Source organism: Hypanus sabinus, chromosome 3 (assembly GCF_030144855.1).
Source record: "Hypanus sabinus isolate sHypSab1 chromosome 3, sHypSab1.hap1, whole genome shotgun sequence".
NCBI lineage: Eukaryota > Metazoa > Chordata > Chondrichthyes > Myliobatiformes > Dasyatidae > Hypanus > Hypanus sabinus.
The window spans coordinates 4788928-4812023 of record NC_082708.1 but is presented as its reverse complement, the minus strand read 5'-3'; the positions used below and the strand labels follow the sequence as shown (position 1 = coordinate 4812023).

At 40.5% G+C, this 23096-nt stretch overlaps 1 protein-coding gene across 2 annotated transcripts in view; it reads right to left on the bottom strand.

Annotated features, from left to right (window-relative positions):
• LOC132390984 (uncharacterized) overlaps nt 1–23096 on the bottom strand; it is a 60860-nt gene that overhangs the window by 32099 nt on the left and 5665 nt on the right. Inside the window, exons 1-2 of one of the 2 annotated variants that reach the window (XM_059963550.1) lie at nt 20771–20890; nt 20524–20629 (exon numbers count right to left, since the gene is read on the bottom strand). The gene's annotated coding sequence lies outside the window, so the exon portion shown is untranslated. Of the gene's footprint in view, nt 1–20523; nt 20630–20770; nt 20891–23096 lie in introns of those variants that run through there. The other variant, XM_059963551.1, reaches the window with a different exon arrangement.

Sequence of the window (23096 nt, the reverse complement as noted above, 5' to 3'; positions counted from 1 at the left end):
GGACAGAGCATAGACGCTCGGCGAAGCAGTCTCCCAGTCTACGTCATGTCTGACCAATGTACAGGAGGCCACACTGGGAGCACCGAACATAGTAAATGATCCCAACAGACACTCACATTTCTGAGAGATGCTGCCTGGCCTGCTGAGCTCCTCCAGCATTTTGTATGTGTTGAAAAGTTTTGAATGACTATTTTGTGTCAGTCTTCATGGCGAAGGACATGTCTAACATACCAAAGAGAGATGTTATGGATGTGATGGGAGGTGAATACCTCAATATAATAGCTATCACTCTAGAGGTAGTGCTGAGCTAAATAGTGGGCCTGAAGATAGATAAGTCCCCTGGTCCTGATGGAATGTATCCCAGGGTACTGAAAGAAATGGCAGGAGCCATATTAGAGGCTTTGGAGATAATTAACCAAATCCTCTGGACTCTGGACAGGTCCTGGTGGATTGGAAGATGGTGATTGCCATGCTACTGTTCAAAAAAAGGATGTAGGCAAAAGGCAGATAACTATAGGCCAGTTAGTTTAACACCCGTAGCTGGGAAAATGCTTGAAGCCATCATTAAAGGAAAAATAGCAAGTCATCTGGAGAGAAATGCATCCATCAGGCAGATGCAGCATGGATTCAACAAAGGCAGGTCCTGTTTGACAAACTTACAGGAGTTCCTTGAGGATATAATGAGCGGAGTGGATAGAGGGGAACAGATAGACGTTATTTCCTTGGATTTCCAGAAGGTGTTTGATAAGGTGCCGCATAAAAGACTTATCCATAAGGATGGATAGAGTTGGGGTGATGTATTAGCATGGATAGAGGGTTGGTTAACTGATAGAAAGCAGAGAGTTGGGATACATTGGTGTTACACTGGTTGGCAATCAGTGGTGAGCAGTGTATCGCAGGGGTCGGTGCTGAGCCTGCAACTGTTCATGATATATATTAACAATCTGGAAGAAGGGACTGAGTGTAGTGTCTCGAAGTTTGCTGATGATACTAAATTGAGTGGAAAAGCAAATTGTGCAGAAGGTGTGGAGAGTCTGCAGAGAGACATAGATAGGTTAAGTGTGTGGGTAAGTGTCTGACAGATGGAATACAATGCTGGTAAATGCGAGGTCATCCACTTTGGAAGAGAAAATGAAAGAGCCGATTATTCTTTAATCGTAAAAAGTTGCAGCATGCTGCTGTGCAGAGGGATTTGGGAGTGCTTGTGCATGAACCACAAAAGGTCAGTTTGCATGCACAGCAGGCTATCAAGAAGGCAAATGAGATGTTGGCCTTCTTTGATAGAGGGATTTAACTTAAGAGCAGGGAGCTCATGCTGCAACTGTGCAGGGTATTGGTGAGGCCGCATCACTATACTATGATTCAGAGGAGCAGATTTAGGACAGAGATGACGAAGAACTACTTTTCCCACAGAGTGGTGAATCTGTGGGAATTCTCTGCCCAAAGAAGTAGTGGAGGCTACCTCAGTAGATATACTTAAGAGAAGTTTGGATAGATTTTTGTATAGTAGGGAAATTAAGGGTTACGGGGAAAAGGCAGGTAGGTGGAGATGAGTCCCTGGCCAGATCAGCCATGATCTTATTGAATGGTGGAGCAGGCTCCATAGGCCAGTTGGCTGACTCCTGATCCTATTCCTTAGGTTCTTATGTTCTTATAGTCTTTTGTGCTCTCCACTGCGTCCCCAGTTGATGTATCATCTGTAAATTTGCTAATCAGGATTACAACATTATCATTAAGATTGTTGATAGATTCAAAACAACAACACAGCCAGCACAGAACCTGTAGCACACCACTAGTCACAGGTCTCCAGCGAGTCAACCATCTACTACTACAGGTGCACAATCCTTTATCCAAAATTCTGAAATCCAAAAAGCTCCGAAAACCGGAGTTTTTTTCGCCAACAGCTGACGTCACTCAGGTGTGATGTGGCAGCACTAGCAGAGGCCGCCAGACGTCAGTTGTGGCTCAGCGCTTGTACTGGTTACACGTGCTTTTGCTGTTCGTCGATATTTTGTGTTCACTGTTGATTTTGTTTTTAATTTCACTGCGAAAATGTCAAAAAGAGCTACAGATACCCCTATGGATAACAATGAGAAAAAGAGAAGGAAGCATCTATCATTATCAATAACGCAAAAAGTGGAGTTATTGCAGAAGCTTGATCGTGGTGTGTCTGTGCGGCATCTTACAGAAGAAAATAGTGTCGGAACTACCGCTGTATATGATTTAAATAAATAGAAAGACAAGTTACTGAAGTTTTTATAGTGACAGTGACAGTGATGTTCCACATTTATTCCAATAAGTCATTTACCATGTGTTTGTTTGGGTTCGTTTGAAGCTGTATATTTTTATGTTTTATTGAATGTTTTTGTTGGAAATAATTTTTTTCTTGTCATTATTCCCTAAGCAATACAGGATAACAACTATTTACATAGCATTTACATTGTATTAGGTATTATAAGTAATCTAGAGATGATTTAAAGTGTACGGGAGGATGAGCGTAGGTTTGGTGCACCACTGCACTGAACAGGTTAAATAAGGGACTTGAGCATACGTGTTTTTTTGGTATCGGGGGGGGGGGGGGGTGGGGTCTGAAATCCGAAAAATTCAGAATTCCGAAATGCAACTGGCCCCAAGGATTGTGGACCTTATTTCTTTCTTTCTTTTTCAATCTTCTTAATAAATTTTCAAAGACAAATACATTGTGGTCCTAATAGTACAAAGGGAGTGGGAGTATACTGTTGGCGATTAACACATGTGAGTAGAAACTATAGGTAACACCAATATAATTGACCTCCCAAACTCTTAATATAGACAAGATACAAGGAAATAAAAAGATGGAAAAAACCCCAAATTGAACTAAACTAAACTAAAACTAAATAAACAAAGCTGGACTACTCTATTATATTAGAAAAAATAATTAGTGTCATCAATTCCGCTCCTCTACTCAAATTAATAAATAATATAAAGGAATCTGAAAAGGTCAAATTACATTCTATGAAAGTATTGAATAAATGGCCTCCAAGTTTCTTCAAATTTAACCGAGGGATCAAAGGTACCACTTCTAATTTTTTCTATGTTTAAACAGGATATGGTTTGGGAAAACCACTGAGATGTAGTTGGGGGATTCATCTCTTTCCTATTCAATAAAATAGATATTCTAGCCATTAAAGTAGCAAATGCAATCATCCGCCGAGCTGCAGAGAGCAGATCAATCATTGGTAAGCCAAAAATTGCAATGATAGGGTGAGGTTGTGAACCAATGATCAAAACTGTGGAGAATGTATCAAAAATATCTTTCCAAAATTTTTTCCTAAAGATGGTAAGACAAAAACATATGAGTCAGAGAGGCTACCTCAGAATGACATCTATCGCAGATCGGATTTATATGAGAGTAAAAACAAGCTAATTTATCTTTAGACATATGAACCCTACACACCACTTTAAATTGAATCAATGTATGTTTAGCAAAATAGAAGAGAAGTTAATTTTCTCCCATTTCTCTATAGGTAAAGAAAGTTGAAGTTCCTACTCCCATTCATTTTAAATTTTATTGGCTATATCTGACTGTATTTTCATAATCATATCATAAATGATTGCTATTAAACCCTTTTGATAAGGGTTTAAGCCTAAAATTTTTTCCGTGATATCAGTTGGTTATGAAATTGGAAAAGTAGGTAGCATCATATTTAAAAAATCTCTGATCTGTAGGTATCTAAAAAATGGGATCTGGGCAAATAATATTTATTAGACATGAAATTATTATATTTATTAGACATGAAATTTATCCAAAGATAAATCACAAAAACATATTATACCCTTTGTTTTCCATACTGAAAAGGCTTGATCCATAACAGAGGGTTGAAAGAAAAAAATAGATATAATAGGACTTGATAAAATAAATTTATTCTAGCCAAAAAATTATGAAACTGAAATCATATATTCGTAATGTATGTTTAATTATTGGATTAACTATTTGTTTATTTAATTTAGGAAAAACAAAGGGAAGCAAAGTCCTTAAGATTGAAACCGGTGAAAATCCTTGTGTAGAATTACATTCAAGGTTAACCCATTGCGGACTGACATTAATATCCAAATCTTATGTCCAAAATATTAAATATTGAATATTAATTGCCCAATAATAAAATCTTAAATTCAGCAGTGCCAAGCCACCGTTCTTTTTGGATTCCTGCAAGTATTTTTTACTTAACCTAAGATTTTTATTCCTCCATATATAAGATGAAATTTTAGAGTCAATAGTATCAAAAAAGGATTTAGGAATCAAGATTGGTACCACATGGAAAAGATATAAAAATTTAGGTAAAATAATCATCTTAATAGCATTAATTTGACCAATCAGTGATATAGACAGTGAAGACAATTTAGTAAGCGATTGTTTGACCTGGTCTATTAAAGGTAGAAAATTGACGTTAAATAAATCCTTATGTTTTTTAGTGATTTTAACACCTAGATTGGTAAAATAATCTGTAACCAATCTAAATGGTAAATGTCTATAAATTGGCACTTGCATAATCAAAGAGAAATGTTCACTCTTATTAAGATTACATTTGTAACCGGAAAAGTTACTAAACTGAGCGAGCAAGGATATAACAGCAGGAATGGATTTCTCAGGATTCAAAATATATAGTAACAAATCATTGCATGTAATGATAGCTTATGTATCACATTCCCACGGGAAATGCCAAGTATAGTAGGTGAGTCAAGAATAGCAATAGCTAAAAGTTCCAGGGCAATATCAAATAACAATGGGTTAAGAGGACAGCCTTGCCTAGTGCTACGAAACAACTGAAAAAAGGAGATCTTGTATTATTGGTAAGTAATGAAGCATTAGGGGTATAATGTATCAACTTAATCCAAGATATAAATTGTGGGCTAAAATTAAATTTCTCAAGCATACTAAATTAAGTATGGCCATTCAACTCTATCAAATGCTTTCTCGGCATCCAATGAGATGACACGTTCTGGAGTTCTAGATGAGGGCTTATAAACAATATTCATCAATCTCTTAATGTTAAAGGATGAATAATGGTTATTAATAAATCTGGTCTGATCAACTGAAATAATTTGAGGTAAACATTCTCCAATCTAGTTGCCAATATTTTAGAAAAGATCTTAGAATCCACATTCAATAAGGATATAGGCCTATTTGATGCACATTCAGTGGGATCTTTATCTTTTATAAGAATTAAGGAAATAGAGGCACAATAAAAAATTGTGGTAATTTACCTGTAAATAATACATCCTTAACGATTCTACATAACCAAGGAGAAAGTATAGTAGAGAAGGATTTTAAAAATTCTACTGTGTAGCCATCTGGGCCAGGTGCTTTACCTGAATTCATCGAAGAAATAGCATCTTTTATTTCTAATCCCATAATAGGAGCATCTAATACTAAATGTTCATTAGGTGTTAATTTTGGAACGTTCAATTTCCTTAAGAATTCATGCATTATAGTGGGGTTATCAGGAAATTCTGATTGATATAAGGAAGTGTAAAATTCTTGAAAGGATTTGTTTATCTCATCCTGATCAACCATCATAGTTCCATCTTGCTTACAGATTTTAATAATCTGACATTTAACTGAAGCAGATTTCAATTGACTAGCTAATATTTTACCAGATTTATCACCATGTATATAACAACGATTTTCAATCGAGGATGTTAAAAGTAAACTATGCTCCATTTGAAGTTTGACCCTCTTTTTCATTTCATTTTCAATCTTTTTTTTATTGATTTTCAAATAAAGAATATACAAATCAGAAGAGAAGTTTAACAAGTAGATAATATAAAAGACATATAAACAGCAATAGTAAAAACAGAAAGTATATAATGTCAAAATCAAATAGGTAAAATATTATGCTGTTATATATACAATGATCAAGAAAGAAACTACAACTCTTCATAGCAATCATAAAAAAAAGATTGGAAATTTTATTGATGCAGAACCCCCCCCCCCCCCCCACTAACTAAACTGAAACAAAAAGAAGAGAAAGAAAAAAAGAAAAAGGAAGATTGGCCAGTCCAATTGAGGATAAAATTAGAAAAAGAGAGAGAGAGAGAGAGAGAGAGAGAGAGAGAGAAACACACATCCTTCCAGTCATCTCCAAACCTTCATAGATAAGTATTTTCCCCAAAGAGAATAAAGAAAAATAAATAAATAAAAATAAATTAAAACATGTGAAAATATTGAATAAAGGGTCACCAGACTTGTTCAAAATTAGGATGTATCAAATGTCCAGCTAATTTTCTCCAAGCTTAGACATGACATAATGGAGGAGAGCCAATAGAAAACAGTAGGTGGATTAGATTCTTTCCAGTGTAGCAAAATAGCTCTCCTAGCCAATAAAGTTGAAAAAGCTATCACATGTTGGGTGGAAGCAGACACTTTGCTTGCTTCCTCTGGAATAATCCCAAAAATTGCTGTAAGTGGATTAGGTTGAACATCCATATCTATAACTTTAGATAATATTCCAAACACATCCCTCCAAAAATTATTTAAACTTACACATGACCAAAACATATGAGTTAGAGTAGCCACTTCCGCATTACATCTGTCACTAATAGGGCTTATATTAGGAAAAATATGCGCCAATTTATCTTTGGACATATGGGCCCTGTGTACTATCTTAAACTAAATTAAGATAGGCATGCGCAGATAGATGAATTATTGACTAAATAATAAATTTTGCTCCATTGATTATCTGAGAGTGAATGTTGAAGTTCTACTTCCCAGGTGAGTTTGAACCCTATCATTTGGCGACATGCAAGCATTCATTAACTGTTTATAAATGATAGCTATTAATCGTTTTTGAAAAGGTTTAAACTGAAAAATAACAGAAGCTAAATTTAAAGAGCAGGCCAAGGGGTAATTTGGTAAAAAAATCACGTAAAAAATTCCTAACCTGTAAATACCTGAAAAAATGTGTATTAGACATATCATATTTATCCAGTAACTGTGAAAAAGACATTAAACAGTCTTGTAAAAACAAATCTAAAAAAGTTTTTATTCCCTTAATTTTCCATGTTAGAAAAGCCTTATCCAAAGTTGATGGTTTAAAAAAGTAATTAGAATAGATATTACTAGAAAGTAAAAAATCATTTAATTCAAAAAATCTACGAAATTGAAACCAAATTTCTAAAGTATGTTTAACAATAGGGTTAAGAGCTTGTCTAGCTATTCTGGAGAGCGAAAACGGAAGAGGAGCTCCTAATAAAGAAGCTAACAAAAACTCCATTACTGAATTTTCCTCCAGCTGTAACCATGATGGGTGATCCTGGTTGTCTATATCATAAATCCAAAAAGTAATATAACAAATATTAATTGCCCAATAATAAAATCTAAAGTTTGGTAAAGCCAGTCCTCCATCTTTTTTTGATTTTTGCAATAAAAGTTTATTCACTCTAGAGCTTTTATTATTCCAAACATAAGACAAAATCAGAGAATCTATTTTATCAAAAAAATGTTGACCCTCTTTTTATAAAGCTTCTGACTAGGAGCAATAGAATATTTCTTGTTGATTGCTTTAATCTTATCAACCAACAGACAAATCTCTTTATTAATTCATTTTTTCAGTCCAGCAGAATATGAGATAATCTGTCCACAGATGTATGCTTTCAAAGTATCCCATAGGACACTGCTGGAAATTTCTTCCATAGAGTTTGTTGAAAAGAAGAAATCAATCTGTTCCTTAATGAAATTCACAAAGTGCGAGTCCTGTAGTAGTACAGAATTAAATCTCCATTGTCCAAAACAAGAAGGTGTATCCATTAATTTAATAGAGAGTTTCAGGGGCACATGGTCAGAGGTGGCAATGGAATCGTAATTGCAGTCAGTAACAGAGGGAATTAAACGAGAGTCAGTAAAAAAGTAGTCAGTTCTCGAATAACTGTGGTATACATGGGAAAAAATGAAAACTCTTTATCCTTTGGATATAAAAACCTCCAAATTTCTGGAATTCCAAAGTCAAGCATAAAGGAATTAATAAAGGTAGCTGATTTATTTAGAAGTGTCTGATTAGACTTAGATCTATCCATTGAAGGATTTAAACAGCAATTAAAATCTCCTCCCATTATCAACATATAATCATTTAAATTGGGAAGGGATGTGAATAAGTGTTAAAAAATTCAGGATAGTCAACATTTGCAGCATAAACATTAATCATAACCACTTTTTTGCTAGAGTAGGCCAGTAATTAACAAAAATCTACCATTCAGATCCAAAATTGTTTCGTAGTGAACAAATGAAATTGAAGAATCTATAAAAATAGAAACTCCTTTCACTTTATCCTGAGAATTTGAATGGTATTGTTAAGCTTTCTAAAACTGAAAAAAAATGCTGATTATCCTCTTTCCTCACATGAGTTTCTTGTACAAATATCGGCATTCATTCTATGGAATACTTTGAAAAATTTTTTCCCATTTAATCAGATGGTTTAAACCGTTTGTATTCCACGAAACAAAATTAATAATCTGATCCATCATAGTAAAACCAGTAATATGGTACATAAAGGGTTAACCAGAATACAAACTCATGAACTCAGAAGAGGAAAAAAGGTTCAAAGAGGAACCGGAAGTTACGACATATCAGACATTTCAGTAGTTTCAAAATAGCCCAGGAGGAAAAAATCTAAACTACAAGAAGAAGTACCCCCTCCTCCACCCACAAAGACCGGGAAATAGGCCAAAGATTGGCCAAGAGATAAACTAATGCTGAATCTATCCCCATCTCTCCTGATGGCAGCCCAAAAGATAAAAGTTTTTAAAGAAAAGCCACCCATAATCCAAAAAATATATGAAGAAAATTATCAAAAAAAGAGAACAAGAAAAACTACCACGATTTAAAAAAAAACAGTTTAAATCATAAAACAGAGTACTAAAATACTAGTATTTTTTTTAAAAAAGAGAAAACAAATGCCAGTTCATGTTGTTGGCTATTTTCATGCATAAACAATTGAAAATGACGCAGCTAGAAAATAAGGTCTTATGGAAAGAAAAAAACAGGACGACATCTTAAACTGTAAAAAAAGAGAGAGCGAATGCATCTCCATTCAAAAAAAAGAAATCAAACACCAAAACATCTACAAAATAGTTTCAAAAAAAAAACTGAATCCCTAAAGGGAATAGAAAAGTTAATCTAAAAATACCGACAGTACAAACCAAAAAAGAGACCCCTCACATTCTAACTGACCCAATCAGTAAGCTGGTAAATACCTTAAAAATTTAAGTAAAAGCCAAAAAAAAGCAGAACCTTAATTAGGCCATAGCAGAGCAAGTTTGTTGGTCCAGAAATTTTTGAGCTTCACTTAATGACTTAAAGAGACAACGGGAATTATCAGAGAGGACGATTCTCAATCAAGCTGGGAACAGGAGGAATGGTCTGAGATCGATTCGGAAGAATTCCGACATCAATGGCTTAAACGCCATTTGTTCCTTCAGAACCTTGGGGCTGAAATCTTCAACGAAGCGGAATTTGAAACCTTTAAATTTGAACATGCCTTTCCGCCATGCAAAGCGTATCAAGCACTCCTTGATATGAACATAATGGAAACTAACAATAACTGATTGTGGTTTAGAACCATCAGAAGATTTTGGATGTAGTGAGCAATGAACACAGTTGATTAATGGAGGGTGTCCAGAACTTTTGAGCCAAACACTTTGAATAAAAATTGAAAAAAGAACTTGATAGGATCACCCTCCTCAACATCTTCAGGGAGACTGATTATCTGTAGATTCTGTCTTCAAGATCAATTTTCAAGGTCGGTAACTTTAAATTTATAACGATCCAGTTGTTGAGACATCGAAGCTAAATTTTGTTCCAGAGTTGTAATCTTTCGGTCACTTTGCCAAGTACCTTTGTCAAGTTCTGAAATTGTTGCTTCCTGTAGTTCAGATTCACACTTAAGTGATCGAAAATTATCCTCAACCATCTTTAAGACTCCTTCGAACATGGCAAATTTTTGAGTAAGTTTATCATCTAGAAGTTTCCACATTGCTTCAAAAGTTAAAGGAGGTTGCTTAGATGGCTTTGAACCACCAACTTTTTTTCCATTAGGAGCCAAATCTTTCCTGTTTTTTGCTTCTTGTGATCTGGTATTCATTTCCAATGACTTAAAGTCAAAATCCAAAAATATGTCTATAACAAGCCTTTTAGTGTAGGTATAAAACAAAGTAAATAAGGGTGGCTACAGGTAATAGAAGTAAAGGGAATGGAGTGAAGCCAAATTGAACCTCACGCCATGAGTGCCACCAGGAGACCTGTATTTCTTGGCTTCATCCCAAAACCAATGCCGAATCCAATTTACTGCCTCATCATGAATGTCAAGTAACTAAAATGTCTCGACCGACTTCCCATGTTGGACCTTGTCAAAAGCTTTGCTAATGCCCATGTTGACTATATCCTCTGCCTTTCCTACATTACTGCTCCTGATAACTTCCTTGAAAGAGCTGTATGTAAGATTGGTTGGACATGACCTATCATGCATGGAGAGAGAGATTATATCTGGCCCCTTCGAACACTTTCCAATAACTTACACACTACTGATTTCCCTTGATTGTTCCCTCTTGAATTCCTGCTATTCCTTATACTCCTCAAGTAATTTGCTTGTTCCTCACTGTCTATATCTATTATGCATCACCTTCTCCTCCTTAATCTTTTCAATATCTTCCAAAAAGCAAGCTTCTCTGAACCCGTTATCCTTGCCTTTTATTCTGACAGGAACATACAAACTCTAGACTAACAAATTTGCACTTCAAAGGCAAGCACGCCTTTGACAGAAAACAACCTGTCCCAATCTATACCTGCCTGAGCTTTCTGAGGACACCAAAATTGGCTTTTATCCATTTTAGAACCTCAAGCCTCAGACCAGACATATCCATTCCCATAATTAACAGAGACCAATGGAATTATGATCACTAGTTCCAATGTGGTCACCTACACACATTTCTCTCATCTACCCTCTTATTCCCTGATAGGAGATCCAGTATCTCACTCCCTAATCGGGAGCTATTAAGTGAACATTCCTGAACATATTTGATGACCTCTATCCTGTCAGGCTACCCATACGGAATATAAGGTGTTGTTCCTCCAACCTGAGTGTGACCTCATTGAGACAGTAGAGGAGGCCATGGATATTCCATCAGGGTAGCCTCCTACCTAATGGCATGAACATCAATTTCTCTAACTTCTGGTAATATCACCCTGCACCATTCCCCATCCCCTTTTCCCTCTCTCACCTTATCTCCTTGCCTGCCCATCGCTTCCCTCTGGTGCTCCTTCCCTTTTCTTCCATGGTCTTCTATCCTCCCCTATTAGATTTCCCCTTCTCTGGACCTGTATCTCTTTCACCAATCAACTTCCCAGCTCTTTACTTCATCCCTCCCCCTGCCAGGTTCACCTATCACCTGGTGTTTCTCCCTCCCCTCCCCCACCTTTTAAAACTACTCCTCTTTTTTTCTCCAGACCTACCGAAGGGTCTCAGCCTGAACTGTTGACTGTTTACTCTTTTCCATAGATGCTGCCTGACCTGCTGTTCTTCCAGCATTTTGTGTGTGTTGCTCTACATTTCCAGCATCTGCAGAGTTTCTCATGTTTGTGATTGGATTACTGTCTGTACAGGTCACATCTTCTCTGGAAGAGAGCTCAGTGATCCAAGACTCTGAAACCCTTCCTCCTGCTCCGTCTCCTTAGCCAAGTGTTAAATGTATTATCATCATATTTCTGTCCTCAATACCATGTGGTACAGGTAGCAATCTGAGATCCTAAAACTGGAGGTCCTGTTCTTTTACCCATCTCCTTACTCCCTGAAGTCACTCTGTAGGATCTCTTCACCCTTCCTCTGAATGTCATTGGTACCGACATGGACCTCGACATCTGGCTGCTCACCCTCCCACTTACGATGCTTGTGGACATGATCCAAGATTTCCCTAATCCCTGCACTTAGGAGGCAACATGAATTCAGGGAATCCTGTCTGTGTCCACAGAAGCTCCTGCCTCTTCCCCTGACTAATGAATCCCCTAATATTACTGCTTTCCCTTTCTCCCCCATTTCCTCTGCTGAGCCACTGAAACAGACTCAGTGCCAAAGACTTGACTGCTGTAACTCCCCTCTTCTAGGTCACCCTCTCCCCTCCTTCATCTGTATTCAAAGAGGTGCATGGTATCCCTCCAATGGTCACTCAGTAGAAAACAAGCTGTTACAAGACATTTTTACTGTGAAATACCCTTAGAGAGTAAGACCATATATTTTGGATATATACCTCAAGAATGGTTGAAAAGAGATAAATATTTAACGAATATACTGTTGGTGGCTGGTAAAAAGACTCTTACTAGGAAATGGTTATCACAGGAGAGCCCAACTTTAAATACATGGATGGAAATTACAATGGACATTTACAAAATGGAGAAGGTAACAGCATCTGTTAATCATAAGCTGGAACAATTTGATTCATACTGGGGAAAATAGTTTAACTACATAATGCCTCATAGGCCTGATTGTATTCTCACAAATCAATGAATTTGTTATAAAAAAAAGATCACTCCCTACTTGTACATAGTTCTTTCCTTTTGCTTGTTTTTCCTTTCCACTCTTTTCTATAAGTGTATACCTCAGATAAATACTTTGTGGAGATTTGTGATATATATGATTATATGATATATATGTACAATATCTGAGACATCTTATGGAAATGTTTGTTTGATGATGAACTTCAATCAAAAAATAAATTACAAAAAACAAGCTGTAATGCAGATTCCTGCACATACAACCTACGGTCTCAGTTTCAAGGACCCTTCATCTCATGTGCTCGATATTCTTCATTATTATCATATTTACTCTTTTCTCTTTTGTACTTCCACAGATCGCTGTCTTTTGCACATTGCTTGTCATCCTGTTAGTTATGGTCTTTCATTCTGGTCTCTCAGGGTTGTATATGGTGACACCTATGAATTTACTTTGACATCATTATACGTTTCAGTAGAACAAAATGAAACAATAATAAACACAAGGAAAGCTGCATAGGCGGGAAATCCAGAGCAACACACACAAAATGCAGGAGGAACTCAGCAGGTCAGGCAGCATCGATGGAAGAGGGTGAACAGTCGACTTTTCAGCTCAAACCCTTCATCGGGACAATAACGATGCAGAATAAAGTGCGGAGAGTCGCCAGTGGGACAGAGGTTCTCCTTGAGCCCGGTTGTATGAGCTTTCATGGGAGGGGGGAGAAGAGTGAGGGCATGGACTGTTCAGAAACCTGATGGCAGAGAAGAAGCTGTTTCTGAATCACTGAGTAGGTTTATCAGGCTCCCTGATGGTGTTAATGAGAAAGGGAGGACACAGCTTGAGGTCAGGATTGAACCCAGATGATGTGCACTGAGAGATGACAGATCTACCGGCTGCTCAGCTGTGCCACCTATTAAAGGACATGTCTTCCCACGGAATGGATGGAGGTGTGCAGATTAGCTTTTGCCTTTCTCAGTTTCATTTTTCTACATGTAGGGCCTTTCCGGGAAACAATGACACGGCACTCAACAACACGCAGCAGATGCAGGAAGGAGGCTGTTGCAGAGTTGTGGGAGAATGGTTACTCACAGTGCCCACAGTCATCAGCCCAGATTCAAGAGGCCGAAGATTAAAAAGCAGGCGCTGAGCTTTATTTAAAGGACTTGTGGAGAGGTACGTGGATAGGAAGCTTCAGATGGATGTTGGTCAAACAGGGTCGGATGGGACAAGCTTACACTCAGTGGCTAATTATCTTGGGTACTTTGTGCATTCAAAGATGCTTTTCTACACACCGCTGTAGTAATGTGTGGTTATTTGAGTTACTGTCACCTTCCTGTCAGCTTGAACCGGTCTGGCCATTCCCCTCGTGATGAGTCTCATCAATAAGCATTTGCTCCCACAGATCTGCCACTCACTATGTGTTTTTCTTCTGTTTGTTTTTCACGCCATTCCCTGTGAACTCTACGGACCTGAGCCCGACAATCCCAGGAGATCAGCAGTTTCTTAGATACTCAATCCACCCCGTCTGGCACCAACAATCATTCCAAGGTCAATATCACTCACATCATACTTCTTCCAGATTCTGACATTTGGTCTGAACCTCTTGACCATGTCTGTGTGCTTTTATTCATTGAGTTGTTGCCACATGTTTGCATTAACAAGCAGGTGTACGGGTTTACCCAATAAAGTGGCTGAGTGTAGCTCATTGGTGAGTTGGTTAAAGGGCCTGTTTCCATGCTGTATTAATCTCTGGTTATCACTCAATTACAGTACCATTGATGTTAATGGAATAGTGAAAATAATGAGCCCATCTCCTTTGTACCATACATTATGTTCAAATTTAGTCTGAATGGAATGGTAAGGGAACTAGTGGTAAACAGGAACAAACAGCTTGCTGGAGATATCCCAAACCCGTGTGAACAGAGGGAGAGACCTCATGGTTTCTGTCTGCAAAGCAAGCCAACTTCGGAACCTCCTGTCAGTTTCAATCTCTTGCTCCAAACCTGCAGCATCACTGAATGCTCCTTGGCTTGACCGTTTCTAATCACCATTCCTTTACTCTTCTCCACGATAATCAGCCTCATTGCTCATAGAGTCAGAGTCATACCACTTAGAAACAGGACCCCCATATCTACTGATCAGGGGTCAGTGATGGCCCAAGTGCAGAGGGAGAGATACAGACATGGATTGGGCAAAGATTCAAACAGTTTGAAGTACATTTATTATGAACCATCCCTGACTTTACAACCCTGAGATTTATCTTCCCAGAGGAATCCATGAAACAATTGAAACAACTGAGAGACCAGAATGAAAGACCATACCTAACATTTTTTTCTCCCCTGGCTTCAGTGAAAAAAGCCTGCTTGCATTCACTCTATCTATACCCATCATAATTTTATACACCTCTATTAAATCTCCCCTCATTCTCCTACGCTCCAGGGAATAAAGTCCTAACCTATTCAATCTTTCTCTGTAACTCAGTTTCTCAAGTCCCAGCAACATCCTTGTAAACCTTCTCTGCACTCTTTCAACCTTATTAATATCCTTCCTGTAATTAGTTGACCAAAACTGCACACAATACAAATTCAGTCTCACCAATGTCTTATACAACCTCACCATTACATTCCAACTCTTATACTCAATACTTTGGTTTATAAAGGCCAATGAATCAAAAGCTCTCTTTACAACCGCATCTACTTGTGATGCCACTTTTAGGGAATTATGTATCTGTACTCCCAGATCCCTCTGTTCTACTGCACACCTCAGTGTCTTAGCATTTAACTTGTATGTTCTACCTTGGTTTGACCTTCCGAAGCGCAATCCCTCACACTTGTCTGCATTAAACTCCATCTGCCATTTTTCAGCCCATTCCTCCAGCTGGTCCAAATCTCTCTGCAAGCTTTGAAAACCTTCCTCACTGTCCACTACACCTCCAATCTTTGTATCATCAGCAAATTTGCTGATCCAATTTGCCATGTTATCATCCAGATCATTGATATAGATGACAAATAACAATGGACCCAGCACCGATCCCCGTGGCACGCCACTAGTCACAGGCCTCCACTCAGAGTAGCAATCCTCCACTACCACTCTCTGGCTTCTTCCATTGAGCCAATGTCTAATCCAATTTACTACCTCTCCATGTATACCTAGCGACTGAATCTTCCTAACTAACCTCCCATGTGGGACCTTGTCATAGGCCTTACTGGTCCATGTATACAACATCCACTGCCTTCCCTTCATCCACTTTCCTGGTAACTTCCTTGAAAAACTCTAATAGATTGGTTAAACATGACCTACCATGCATAAAGCCATGCTGACTGTTTCTAATAAGTCCCTGTCTATCCAAATACTTGTAGATCCTATCTCTTAGTATTCCCTCCAATAATTTACCTACTACCGATGTCAAACTTACTGTCCCTCGCCTCTGTCGGGTCAGCCAGGCTGGTTGCCATTACTCTGCGGTTGGTTCTGTCCCTCCCTGTTCCTAGCCTCTGTCGGGTTGGATCCTGCACCCTGCCCAGGAGTCCCGCGCCCCACCCAGGAGGCGAGCTCCAAGAACCCAAGACTCTAGCCTCAAGTTACACAAGCCTCCAAGTCTCCACGTCTCCCAGGAACCCGAGTCTCCACATCCCCAGGAACCCGAGTCTCCACATCCCCAGGAACCCGAGTCTCCATGTCCCCCAGGAAACTGAGTCTCCACATCCCCCGGGAACGCGAGTCTCCATGTCTCCCAGGAAACTGAATCTCCATGTCCCCCAAGCTCTCCAAGGTCTCCAAGCCCCCCAGGAACCCAGGACTCTGGCCTTGCTCTACCCAAGCTTCCAAGAACCCCATTATCTCCCAGATCTCCACGAACTGCACGAACTCTGTGAACTCCAGAAACTCCACAAACGCCACGAACTGCGATCTGTCCTGTCCTTTAGTTTTGTCCTGCCCTGTTTCTAGTACGTCAGTGTCTGCATCCTGCATTTGGGTCCAGTCTCAACGCTCCCCTTATGATATAATCATGGTGGTGAAGTTTAGTTGGATTGTCAGGAGGAATGTCAATAAAGATTTGCCTTTGAGTTTTTTAACAGAAATTAATCAAAAACTGGTTCACTTGTTTGGAAAGAAGTTTTTGTAAAAATGTTAATGAACAATCAATATTAAAGCTGCAGAGAGAAAAAAGACACTGGGAGACAGTGGTGGGGTAGAGAAAAGAATGTGAAAGAAAAAGAGGGAGAATGGTGGGAAATGGGAGGAAAGGAGAGAGAAGGGAAAGGAATTGAAATTTAAATTTAGCTCTTGAATATCAGAATCCCACTCATATATTTTTTGGCAAATACAACGTGGGGATTAGCTGCCACTTAGTGTACAGGACTGCAGCACAGAACAGACAATAGTGTAGAAATAACTGGGGCATTCCACACATCCACCACTCTCTGTGTAAAAACCTACCTCTGATATCCCCCCATTCTCCCCTCCAATCATCTTAAAATTAATCCCCTCGTATTAGCAATTGCTGCCCTGAGAAACAGGGTGTTCTGTCTGTGCATCTTACTGATTTTTATCAATTCACCTCTCATTCCCATTCACTCCAAAAGTAAAAGCACCAGCTCGCTCAATTTTTCAGAACATTTTTTTCATTATCCCTTGTACATCACTCATTTTCAGTCTATATGTAACAGCACTTACCAATTAAATTTACAGAAAAGTGCAAAGTGGTTATAGTGTTGCTATACAGCAATAGTGATACGGGTTGTGATGGTCGGTTCAAGAACCAGATGGTTGATGGGAAGTCTCTGTCCCTGAACCTGTGGTGTGAGGCTTCAGGCTTCTGTACCTCCTGCCCGACGGTAGCTGCAAGAAGCTGTCATGGCCGAGTTGGTGGGGATCTCTGATGATAAATGTTGCCTTTGTGAGACAGAGGATTGCATGTCAATGCTGCTTTCAACTACGAGCTGGAGGTAGTTCACGAGTTTACATAGCTTGACCCCACCATCACGGACAGTCTCTCCCTAGACTCTGAGGTTAACAGATGGATCGGACGAGCAGCCTCAACATTCACCAGGCTGACAAAGAGAGTTTGGGAGAACAGAAAGCTGACGACGCACACCAGGATTGCAGTCTACAGGGCCTGTGTCCTCAGCACACTGCTTTTCGGCAGCGAGACCTGGAGCCTCTACTCCAGACAGGAGCAGTGTCTCAACGTCTTCCACCTTCACAGCCGGAGACGCAGCCTAGACGTCAAGAGGACTGACCGAGTCACCAACAATGAGGTCCTGGCCTACGCCCAGATACCCAGCCTCTTCACCCTGCACCAACAACGCCGTCTCTGCTGGCTGGGCCACGGACACCGCATGTCAGACGGGAGGATCCCGAAAGACCTGTTGTATGAGGAACTGGCCTCTGGCAAGAGAGCACAAGGGCGGCCCCATCTTCATTTCAAAGATGTCTGCTAGAGAGACACAAAGTCACTGAAAATGAACGTGGAGAGGTGGGAGGACATCGCAAGTGATTTCTCTCGCTGGAGGCTGGAGCTACGCAGAGGTCTAAAAGGAGGAGAAGAGAAGCTGAGGCTTGCTGCTGAAGAAAAGCGCACTCATCAGAAAAACAGCACCAAGACAACACCGGAGGACAGAGCCTTCAATTGTGGTGTTAGATTGTGACTACGTTTGAAGTCAGTGCAGAGCAATTTGTTCAGTAACTATGAACAGTGGGTGGGTGGGAAGGAGGAAAGGGTTTGTTTTCTGTTGTTTAGTTACTGTTGTGTTGTTGTTGTTGTTTGTGTTCTACTGCTGTGGGTACGACACGTTGGCACTGTAATGTGTGTAGAAACTTCCCCATCACATCCTCGGACCGTGTTGGTTGTTAACATAAATGATACGTTTCACTGTATGTTTCGATGTACATGTGATGATACTAATAATAATAACAACCCGTGAGGGGTTTTCTGTCCCCGATCGGGCACGTCCCCAGGTGGCGGGCTGGGGATAGTTCTGCAGATATACAGGGCAGGTGGGAAATAAAATACCACTCACGGACCAAATCAGAAACAGGTCCAGGCACGTCTGTACCCAGATAGGACAGAGCTCTGATCAGCATCTGTTCTCCATGTTAGGGGCAATTGAAAACAAAAACCTGGCTGTAGGTATAAGAAGCAATACCCTTTCACTTCAGAAATGGAGGCATTTCTAGGGAACAGAGTGATACGGCCTCGGCCCGGGGACCACCAGGGCCTCCCTGGAGGTGGTGCTGGGAATGACAGTAAGCGGTACACTGCTGAATCAATACTTTATAGCACAACATCCCTCCATGCTAGTAAATGTACAACGAACAGCAGATCAACGCAGAGTGATGGTAAAACATAACTTAATCCTATAGACATGTTAAAGCAAATAAAGCATGAAGTAGCACAAGAGCTGGAAAGAAACCAACCTAAAGAGCACAACATACTATACAAGAAAATAATGAAGATGCCAACTGATGAGAATAGAATCACTTCAACAACTGCTCCACAACCTGACGGTCACAGCAACACAGATGTCGAGCTCCACAGAATGCTGCTGATGGGGAAGCTGAGCTTGCAGATGAGATTATCACCACATTTAACACCACACTAACAGAATCCATGGGCACTGACCCAGCTGAAGTCCCCGATACCAAAACAAAACACACCATTGACATTTACAAACATCGTTAACACTCTCAAGAATATTATATTAACACAACATTTAGAACTACTCACAATAAGATACTGCACAACATCAACAGCAATACAGTGCATTGGTTCCAAAATAGAGAGACTCATTAACAGAAACCCCAAACTGAGTAATGAAATGAGAACACCGAAATGGCAGAGAAGATTGAGAAACAGAACTGAAACCTGAAGAGCTAAATAGCCTGCCTAATGGATTATAAAATGGATAACCCAAGCAAGAAAATTAAACAAAGCTGAGGAAATGTAAGGTCCATACAGCAAACGATCAACCTAACAGAAACATTGTTGGATTTAAGATACACTAAAACAAATGTTTGGTGCATGTACAGACAGACTAAATAGATACATGAAATGTGTCAGAGGAAGAAAACAGAATTATCAGTTCAGGAACACTAAAAAAGGTTTATACAGGACTTTGAAACTAAATTCAACACACCAAAATGTCAGCAACCCTCGTACAGAATTACCAACAAACAGAGATAATGAACTTCTGGTCGAATAACTGGTCTGACAGGGTGATGCACAATCAAGATGCAAACTGGATTAGGGAGGAAAAGAAACACTGACACGTTTGAAGACATACAAACACATGAAGTTAACAATGGATACAATGGCTGTATTCCCTGGAGTTCAGGAGAATGGGGGGGGGGGGAATCTCATTGAAGCATTCTGAATGTTAAAAAGCCTGAACAGATTAGATATGGCAAAGTTATTTCCCATGGTCGGGGAATTTAGGACAGGAGGGCATGACTTCAGGATTGAAGGACATCCATTTAGAATAGAGATATGGAGAAATTACTTTAGTCGAAGGCTGGTAAATCTGTGGAATTTGTTGCCATGAGTGGGTGTGGAGGCCGTCACTGGGTGCATTTAAGGCAGAGATAGATAGGTTCTTGATTAGCCGGGTATCAAAGGGAATGGGGAGAAGGCAGGGAGTGGGGATGACTGCAAGAATTGGATCAGCCCATGATTGAATGGCAGAGCAGACTTGATGGGCCGAATGGCCTACTTCTGCTCCTATATCTTATGGTCTTATATTTTAAAAGTGGTTATAAATAATACCCACAACAGGAAAAGTGCTGGCACTGTTAATTTTCATAACTATTGGTCTAAATAATGTACTGTCTTCATCTGTACTAATGACTTAAAATTCTTGGAAAAATCCTGAAAAAGTGCCTGTATTTTTTGACAGTAGGTAAAACATAACTCTTAGACAATTCTGATACGAAGTACACTCTCTCAAACTTAAATGAAAGCACAACCCAGAAAAATGAAGAAATTATCACCATAGAAGTGAAAGTTAACCTGAGCAGACGAGATGTCAGCGAGCAAGCGTCGAACGCCTGACTCCGAGGTGGAGTCCTCTTCCCAGAAACAGAAGGGTTCCTTGTGGCAATTCAGGAGCAGGTGGCTAGCACAAAAAATGATCAGAAATACATAATTAAAGACCAACAAATTCAAGATGAGAAATGCATAAAAGTAAAACAGAAACCAGAAACAATTGAACATGTTACAGGATTCTGCAGTAGTTTAACTCAGTTTGATTACTTACATAGGCACAATTAAGTGGCAAACATTCACTAAAATCTTGCTTTAAAATGCAAACTTAACTAATTTGCTCTGTGTGCATCTTCTGTATCTCTTTCTGCTGTGACTGTTCTATCACCTCAGCGCCAGCTTTTTAAACTTTGCTTTCGTATTTGCTTCCGGACTCTTGAATCTTGGCTGATGACTGTGGGTGTGGTGAGTAATTTATCTCCCACAACTCTACAACAGCCTCCTTCCTGCATCTGCTGTGTGTTATTGAGTTCTGTGTCAATGTTTCCCGGAAAGGCCCTTCACTTAGAAGAACGAAACTGATAAACAAAGACGAGAGCTAATCTGCACACCTCCATCCATTCTGTGGGAAGACATGTCCTTTAATAGGTGGCACAGCCGAGCAGCCGGTAGATCTGCCATCTCTCAGTGCACATCATCTGGGTTCAATCCTGACCTCAAGCTGTGTCCTCCCTTTCTCATTAACACCATCAGGGAGCCTGATAAACCTACTCAGTGATTCAGAAACAGCTTCTTCTCTGCCATCAGGTTTCTGAACAGTCCATGCCCTCACTCTTCTCCCCCCTCCCATGAAAGCTCATACAACCGGGCTCAAGGAGAACCTCTGTCCCACTGGCGACTCTCCGCACTTTATTCTGCATCGTTATTGTCCTGATGAAGGGTTTGAGCTGAAAAGTCGACTGTTCACCCTCTTCCATCGATGCTGCCTGACCTGCTGAGTTCCTCCTGCATTTTGTGTGTGTTGCTCTGGATTTCCAGCTTTTCTTGTGTTTTTTATTGTTTCCGAGCTCTGTGCCCAGACAGTCAGCACCAATAAAGTGCAGCTCTCCGGACACACAACCCCGGCAGAAACCCGCTGATCCCGATGTGCCGTGTTCTCCCGCCACGCTTCAGTCAGGGGCACTGGGCTAGAATCAGCCCATCTCCAGGGCCACGAAAACCCAGCACCCAAAGGCACGCTCGCCTTCCAGGCCGCGTCCATGGGCTGTTGTGAGGCCCTGAGAGCGGGTTCCATTCCCGCAAGGAACCGGTCAGAGTGTAACTCCAGGTCAGGGTCTTCAAAGGGGAAAAAGAGATATCAAAGATCGCTTGGGGTCTCCGACTTACTCGTCAGACGCCCCCCTCCCCCCCGTTTGTTGAGCTGATCAGAGAAGTACGAGGGGAGGAGAATGCGTCGGAGGCACGGGAGTCCTCGGTAGCGATCCCCTGTGGTGAGGTGACCACAGATAGCCTGCCCCGGGGAGTGGTAGAGGAGATTGAGGCAGAGTTGTGATCTGGGATGTCCCGGTTGTTATCGGCGGGTCTGGCCCTCCCGTGTGACGGAGTTGATAGGGAGACAGCCCCCTAAGGGACAGACTATGCAGAGGGCTGCTAGCAGCCGGTGTCCCATGAGAAGGGGAATGGCTGGCATTGTGTGTTATAACTGGTGAACTGGGGCACTTCAGGCAGGAGTGTGAACGACGGGAAACCCCTCAGAGAGTGAGCCCCCCGGGTACTTAAGCAGAGAGAGACGGTGGGAAAATTTAAGAGACCCAGTAAGGGGATGGCCTGGTTCATTGGGGGGAACATCCAATATCCATATGGTGTTTATTTGTCAGTGAAGCTGAAGTTTTCGGAAGCCTCGCCAGGTAGATCAGAAGTATCCCAGTAGTGTCGGAACATGAAGAGGAGGACGAGGGGGTACGGAGGTCTGAAGGAATCAGGAGACCACTGGATGGGCTGGCCGATGTAGCTCTGGGGGAACAGAGTGTGGCCCCTACTGCTCTGGGGAGCCATGTCACTGCCTTTTGCACCTGGGGTGGACTTTCTGCTTTGCATGAAGGGTTGGCAAATTAGCTCAATGTCATGAGGACATGACTAAATTTGGTGGGGGGAGAGTGTACCACCCTGGGAAAGGTTTCACTGCTAATGTCATGGCCTTTCTGTAGCAGCAGTGTTTGGAAGATGGTTAGAGATAGTGGGTGCTTTGCCATGTGCACCGTCCAGTGAAGGGACTGCTTTGTCTTGTGTGCCTGAGACCGAGGTGATCTGGGTCTCTTGTTTGTTGGAAGATGGGAGAGAAGATGTTAGAAAGGACTCGGAGTGGGACTGGGAGTCTACGAAGCCCGGGGAAATCGATGGAGGACCAGCGAAAGGGAAACTGTGAACTCCAACTTGTCTATGTTACACTCTGTCATTAAACTGGGCCCTTTTTGTTTTGTTTTACTTTTTTAACCCTTCAGGCAAATTAAGAATTATAAAGCTAAATCGTTAATTGCATAGGGTGTACTGCCTGTTGTTCTGTGGTACCGATTTGTAACAGGGTAACACATCACACAGCA